The following is a 6,972-nucleotide window of genomic DNA, read 5'->3' as shown; positions in this document are numbered from 1 at the left end:
CTCCCTGCTTCTTGTTCCTGCCGCTGTCGGTAATCCAGATTGCTTTCATCGGTGGCATACAGTATTTCAAGGAACGTTGCCCTTACGGATAAAACTGCACCCACTTGAGCTGGGCAGAGATGTTGCAGCCACACTCTCCGCATCAGAAGCACTCGCCGACTTAGCATTCCTCTTCCAGCAGCGAAGCCGTCTCGGTTCTGCCAGCACCGAAAACCCAAGAGAACCTTCACTGGAGAACGGCAAGCTGGTTGAAGTGTGCTCCATGTCCAAATCATCTGGGCAATCCTGCTTTTGCTGTTTTGGTTTGCTGTCCTGGAAGACTTGAGGAGCTTGAAACAACTCCTGTTTTGTTTCGGGGTATGGCCGAGGACTCTGCCCTTTTCCTCAATACCCATGTCCCCTTCCCGTTTTCCTTTTGGCAAAGCGGGTCACAGAAAGTCCTGCATTTTTAGCTTCTGAACCCTGCCAGAAAACAGCTCCAGGGATCGAGCAGAAAAAGAGCCCTGTTCGTGCATCTCTCTGGATGCTCTTGGATGAACTGCAAAAAAAGAGAGACCAGAACAGTAAGAGATTGAAGGGTAGCCCTTGGCATGGTGGCTTCTCTGTTTCTCAGAGCTCAGGGTTCCCAGCATGGCCTTGCTTCCAACACTGCCTGATCTCTTTTCTAGTCAGCTTGTGCTGAGACCCATGTGGAACCAGGGTTGAACCCTACACTAGTGGCTTCAGTTTCATGTGGATCTTGGCACCGGGTTAATGGCGCAAGAGAGGTCACTGTGCAAAACCGTCCCCCAGAGAGCAACGACTCTCTCCTGCCCTCCGCGATCTCTGGATTAAAACCATCAGCAGTCACGTGGGCTTCTTTCTCCCATGCCTGCGTCGCCTGATTTGTTTTCCTCTAGCAGAATGCGCTTGGAGGTGTTTGCAGAGGCACACAGACTTCTCTTGTGGCCAAGGTGACCTCTGCAGTTACCTTTCAATCGCATGGGCTGACCTTCAAGCTTCTTCTCTCTCCACCACCGGTCCCTGACTTTGAGTATGACATCATAAAGCTGAGTCAGAAATGGAGGGCTACGTCTAGGGCAGATTTTACGGAAGAAGCAATGTCTTCGTCATTTGGGCCGCACTTTACTGACTGACTGCGATTCTCCCCAGATCTAAACTGATCCTCTGGTGGGCCAGGCAAGAGGCTGGAGCTGTCACAGGCTTGGAGGAATCAGTGCCGGAGAAGGGACACACCCAGCTTTGGGCGACATTGTCTGTTGGGTTGGGGGGCAGCTTCCTATGTTTTCAGGGACCCTGTACATCGTTGAAGTGTGACCACGGGAAGATGCCCTGTCCACAAGTCCTTGGCCTCACTGAATTGCGAAGCAGGCCGTCTTTTGGGTCACCCAGGATTTTTGTTCCCTCTCCTCTCCAGGTCCTCCACGCTCTGCCACCCCCTCCCCATTTTGCCTCGTCCGTCCTCGCCTCCCAGAGGTGTGTTTGGAGGACCAGGTGATAGCCCTGCATGCCTTTGATGCATGAGTCCGGCACCCCCTGAATGTGCGCCTCTGCGTCGGCCTGTCTGCCCTCCCTTTTTTGTTCGAAGCTGGACATTGGGAGGAAAACTCGGTTTTATCATTTTGTAGATTCAAATGTGTCCTTTTGTATACTTGTTCCTGTTTTCTGGAATTATTTTGTATCTGTTGATGTCGTTGTCATGGTTCGAGGACAAGTGTATATTTTTATACCTGTGCGACTGCTTCTTTTTCTGTATATTTCTGCGCCCAAACCGCACTGTGTTTTATCCATTTTTTCTAGAGGACGCTTCTATGTTTTATACGGCATCCAGGTAATGCTACCTGAAGTGGCTTCCATAACTAGCTTTATTTTATTATGAAGGTATGACAGGTTCTTAACGGTTTTCTATTTTGCCAGCAATCTCTTGTACAGATGGTGTTTGTGTGCTGCTCGTCGCACTGCACCCTCAGTGTTCGGAAAGCATGGGAGTGCCTTCCTGACCCCTCCCCTTGTTGGCTGTTAGCATTCAGGGCACCAGCCTTGGCGGGTCAGCTGGATTTTGAGGGAAATCGTTCGATGAGGGATAAAGAAGAAAAGTTCTCATCACGGGATTGCTGGTTTCTCCGTTGCATGAAATTTAGTGGGTCGCAAAGCGACGGCATGACGTTATCTTTACTCAAAAGACCAAGGAAACGGTCGGGTTTATTTCAGCAAGGACACTTTCACTGAAATTGCATTCACTCTCCTCTGTCACACGGCCCCGAGGCCAGAAATCTGGGGAGGGGGCTGCCGGTCTCAGTCATCTCAGGAAAGACTTAAGGACTCTCTGGCTGCAATCTTGCACACTGTTCAGCTGCGTACCACCAATCAGTTCCACACGGTGATGCTTTCGTGGGGTTTCCCCGTTGCCACAGCTGCCGACACAGCGGGGTTTCCACAAGGTGGGGCTTTCCCCCATATTTTCCCTGCCGAGTTCCCACAGCAACCATTTCCCCCCCACAACACACACCCCAGGCGCTTTTTCACGTTTATCTTTATGGGTAATTGAAATACCAATGTACTATTATATCACTGTCAGTTGAACAATCCCCCTGGAAGCATGGGGGGAGGGGTGGGCCTCGGGCAGAGAAAATGGCCCCAATGTAAGAGGGATTGGGAGGATCCAGATTTCCCACCCACATGGCAACCATCCCGGCTTCATTGCAATCTTTCACAAAATATTGCAGCAAATCGGGTTTCAGAAGGATTGCAGGAAAGTTGGGGGAGACCTGGGAGGTGCACAAAAACACCACGATGCTTGCAGGAAGCCAGGGTGGGGGGACACGGACAGTTTCGAACAGCAGCAAAGCCGGGGCAAAGAACCCATGTGTACGAGTGATTACAGTTGAACTCACCTGGGTTTAAGTGTATCCTAGGTACGTGCCTGGTTACAGGCCGGATCTTTTAGCATTAATGCTCAAATTGCAGCACGTAAAATATTTCCCTATGACTGACACCTCCACCCACACAAATGCTCCTCCTACATGCTGGTTCGGTGTTTCTACAGTACCACTAAAGGTGTATTAATACCAGTTTGTCAATTATTTTTTCTTCTCCCCAGGGAACTACAGTTCTTCTGTGCGGGCGCCTGAGTAACAATTTTCAGCACCCTCAAAAAATTGCAGTTTCCAGGATCCTCTGGGGGATGCCACAACCCTTAAACTGGTTTAAATCCTTTTATGTGTTTGTAATATAGCCACACGCCATGTGTCTGTTTGCTCTCCTTTCAGTGGAAAAGACACAAAACTGCCCAGGGGGGGATGAATTGTTTGCAGAACGAGAGGCTGCAGTATAAGAGATTGCAAAGGAAGACGCTAGTTCTCTTATCTCTGGTTTATCCTCACCATTACTACTTCCGATTTGTACCCAGTTACCCCAGAGTCGTTCTCATTCCTTTTGAAATTGCTCTTCTGGTTTATTACCCTAGCCATGCAAGCTACGTGTAAAATACTCTTATTTTCCATAGAAATACTGAAGTTTTTCAATCGTTACTGTTAAATCAAGGATCACTCTCGCCTTCCAGGGCCCTGGCCAAGAGAGACCTGAAGCTCATTCTTGTTCTCTGACATTTGGATATGCTTTTAGATTTGTGGACCCAGCCTTGGAAGGGGCGGGGAGGAGAATATTCAATAAAGAGAGTTTGTGAACCGAATCTGATTTCGCTTCTTTGGGGCGGGAAGTGGAGGGAGGTCTTCTGAATGCCCCAGAGGAATTCCACAACTTTTCCGCCTGCGTCATGAGACGCGCGTCGTGTCTTTGTGCTGTGCTGGAGGAAAGAAAGTCACCCGTTTTTGAGGTGACGGGAACTGCAACCTGGCTCTGGTTTGAGGAGTTGGGCAGGCAGCCAAGCGAAGGGTGTTTCCACCCTGGATTCTGGGCAGCGGGAAGGTTTGGCAACACGAGAAATGACACTTTGGAAAGACTTGGGTAGGATCCCAGCCCTTTCCAGGCCAAAAAATTAGCGATGCCAGCCAAAGGCCTTTTTGTTTTGCAAGAAATTGTGAAATGGAAGTCTGCTGAGTATTTCCTCATTGAGTTACAGTCTGCTTTTTTCAGACGTGGCTTCAGTGAAGTCAAGGAAAAAGAGATTTGTTTGTGAGCGAAGATGTGCCTCCCACGAATACCAAAATCATCTCATGTGTCCTGAAGATGAGCGGCCTTCACTTCTCTCTCTCCACACCCCCACGCTGTTGACATCTGGTATTCTGAGTTGCCAAAAACTGTCCTGCTCCACCCCTGGCCTGCAGACACACACACATAAATACACCCTCCGGCCTCCTGACCGGCCATGACGTTATTTTGCACCCAATCAGGTCTTCTTCAAACTACAGGTTGGCAACCCTGTGGAAGACAGAGCCGGCTTTGGATGGGATTTGGTTGCGCTGATACAGCATTATTTTATTAGGGGCCTCCATGAATCACTGATCTTTCATTTCTAAGTTTCAGTAAACCTACAGAATTCATAAAGTGATTCTACTGTGTATGTATGATTGTGTGCATGCGTAACATGTATTAATATGTCTGTGCTGTCCCAATTTACCAGGGATGGTGCCCATTTTCTAGAGCATGCTATGATAAATTGCTGTCCCTATTTTATCTTGACATTTGAGGAATGCCTTTTTTCTTTTCTTTTTAAAAAGTTGTTAATCTACCCGTGTGCAATGGCTTCTATCTGTCCCATGTCTGTTTTTCCAGATCATGACTATGATCGCATGTGCTTTGTGTAGTAATTAGCCAGTACAACCTGATCCGCTGTGCTGTTACAAACATTAAGTTTTTAAAAAGGAATCGGTCAGGATCAATTTGCTGACACATTTTGTTCCAAAAGCTGGTATAGGAGAGGCCACTGCAGATTGAATGAATGTAACTTTCAGCAGGTACAGAAGAAAGTTTTAACAATTGGGGGGGGGGTGGATAGGGGGTGGATGTGGATGCCTAGCAGTGATCCTTGTGAGAAATTCCGGATGATATGCTTGCACTAGGACTCTTGCAAAGAACATGGCTGTTGGTTTGATCGGAAACATCTGAAACTGCCCAGTCCAAGCCTAGTTTTGTTTGTTCTGCAGCTCTCCCCCCAGGCTTTGCTGAAGATGGGTAGAGACCAAGCAAAGAAAAATATAACCCAGCGAGTTAATGATATTGTAAGGCAGACTGACTTGCTGAGCACCCGGATTTATGTCCACCCCTATGACCAGATACATTCCGGCCCCAGCTGCCTACCTTTCCATTTTGGAAATCCACACCCATAGAAGGGCATTCACTCTAGCCAGGTGTTCAGCCCTACCTTCTGCGGTCTTACAGGGAAGGTATAATAAGATCCCAAGCTCAGAGAGATTTTGTCCATGCAATTTTGGGGAAGTTGAAACACTGGATCACATGTTTCTTAGATGCCCATTCTACAAGGTTGCCTGTTCTAAGCTGACTCGATCCATGTCTGAGAAAATTTCAGGATATTCCGATAAATTTCAGGTTAGGAAGCTCCTCTCGGAGGAAAATCCCCACCAAATTAGTGAGGTTGCCAAATTCTGTGCAGCAATCTATAAACTTCGTCAAAGTCTTTTATGATAAAATCCAAAGGAATTAAGGAAAACAAAGAAGAGAGAGGGATTTTTTAAAAAAAATGTGTCAAAATGTTTATTTTTTACCTAACTGTAAATTATTTTAATTATATACACTCTTTCAATTTAATACGACATAACTTTTACATTATATCAATGTACCCGTGGTAACATTGCTGTTATGTTCTTAATCTTTATCGGCGCAATGCCGCAATAAATGTACTACTACTGTTCTGCAGCTTGGCATGGGAGATAAACTGGACCTCTCGTGTTGGGGTGACCCCGCCAGCTTCGCTCCTCTGCGAATATGGAGCTGATGCCAGAGAATTTGCTGCGCACACCCGACAAACCCCGCCCCGAAAACCTCCTGGCAACCCTATTCTGGCTCCTGAGATACTATCATCCTCCACAACCAATAATTTGGAATAATAATAATAATAATAATGTGACAGTACCCCAGAGATCTCCCAGTAATAATTGGCTTCCAGACTGCCAGGGAAGGAATTTCTGCCTAGCAACAAGCCTGCTCTGTGCACTGGGTGACTGGGCTAAGAGTCATTGGGCGAAAATGCACGGTCGCTTTAGCCTCCTTTCTTCCCTGTTCCAGCCAGGATGCAGCCAGGATCGAACGCACGTTTGTGCGTTCGATCCTGGCTGAATCCTGGCTGGAACAGGGAAGAAAGGAGGCTAAAGCGACCGTGCATTTTCGCCCATGGAGTGTCAGAGTGAACGATAAACAATGATAGGAGAAACTGGATGAAACTGCAGCTGTACTGAATCGCCTTTCCGTCCGTAACGCAGTCAGATATGCATAACTTGTCGATGTATCGTCATAACTTGAATTTGGATAAATCTCTCCTCCCCGGTGTTATCGGGACGCAGAGATTTCTGCCCATTAGGGCCTCTGAGTCAGCAGCTGCAAATACACTGTTTTCTTGATAATGATCTTGGGTCTCTCTCAACCCCCCCCCCACCCCGAACCCCTGTTTTACTGCAACATAATAATTTGGAATAGTAATAAGAATCACCACCACCACCGCAATAGTAATAATAATGAATAACGACGATATTGGATTGTTATATTAGAAATATTACCGTATATACTCGCGTATAAGCCGAGTTTTTCAGCCCCAAAAATGGGCTGAAAAAGCCGGCCTCGGCTTATACGCGGGTCAATACGGGGGGAGGGAGGGGGGAAACTTACCGCCGTCGCCGCCGCCGGGCCCGTGCCGCTTCCTGCCGCCGGGAGCGGCCTGGGGCAGCCTCCTGCAGCCGCAGGAAGGCTGCCCCGGCCCCCGCCGCCATTTTTCCCGGGCGGGAGGGGCCTTGGGCAGCCTTCTGCAGCCGCAGGATGGCTGCCCCGGCCCTTCCCACC

This window comes from Euleptes europaea, chromosome 14 (assembly GCF_029931775.1).
Source record: "Euleptes europaea isolate rEulEur1 chromosome 14, rEulEur1.hap1, whole genome shotgun sequence".
In the NCBI taxonomy this organism is placed as follows: Eukaryota; Metazoa; Chordata; class Lepidosauria; order Squamata; family Sphaerodactylidae; genus Euleptes; species Euleptes europaea.
The sequence above is the reverse complement of the archived record's forward strand: the minus strand, read 5'-3'. Positions refer to the sequence as shown.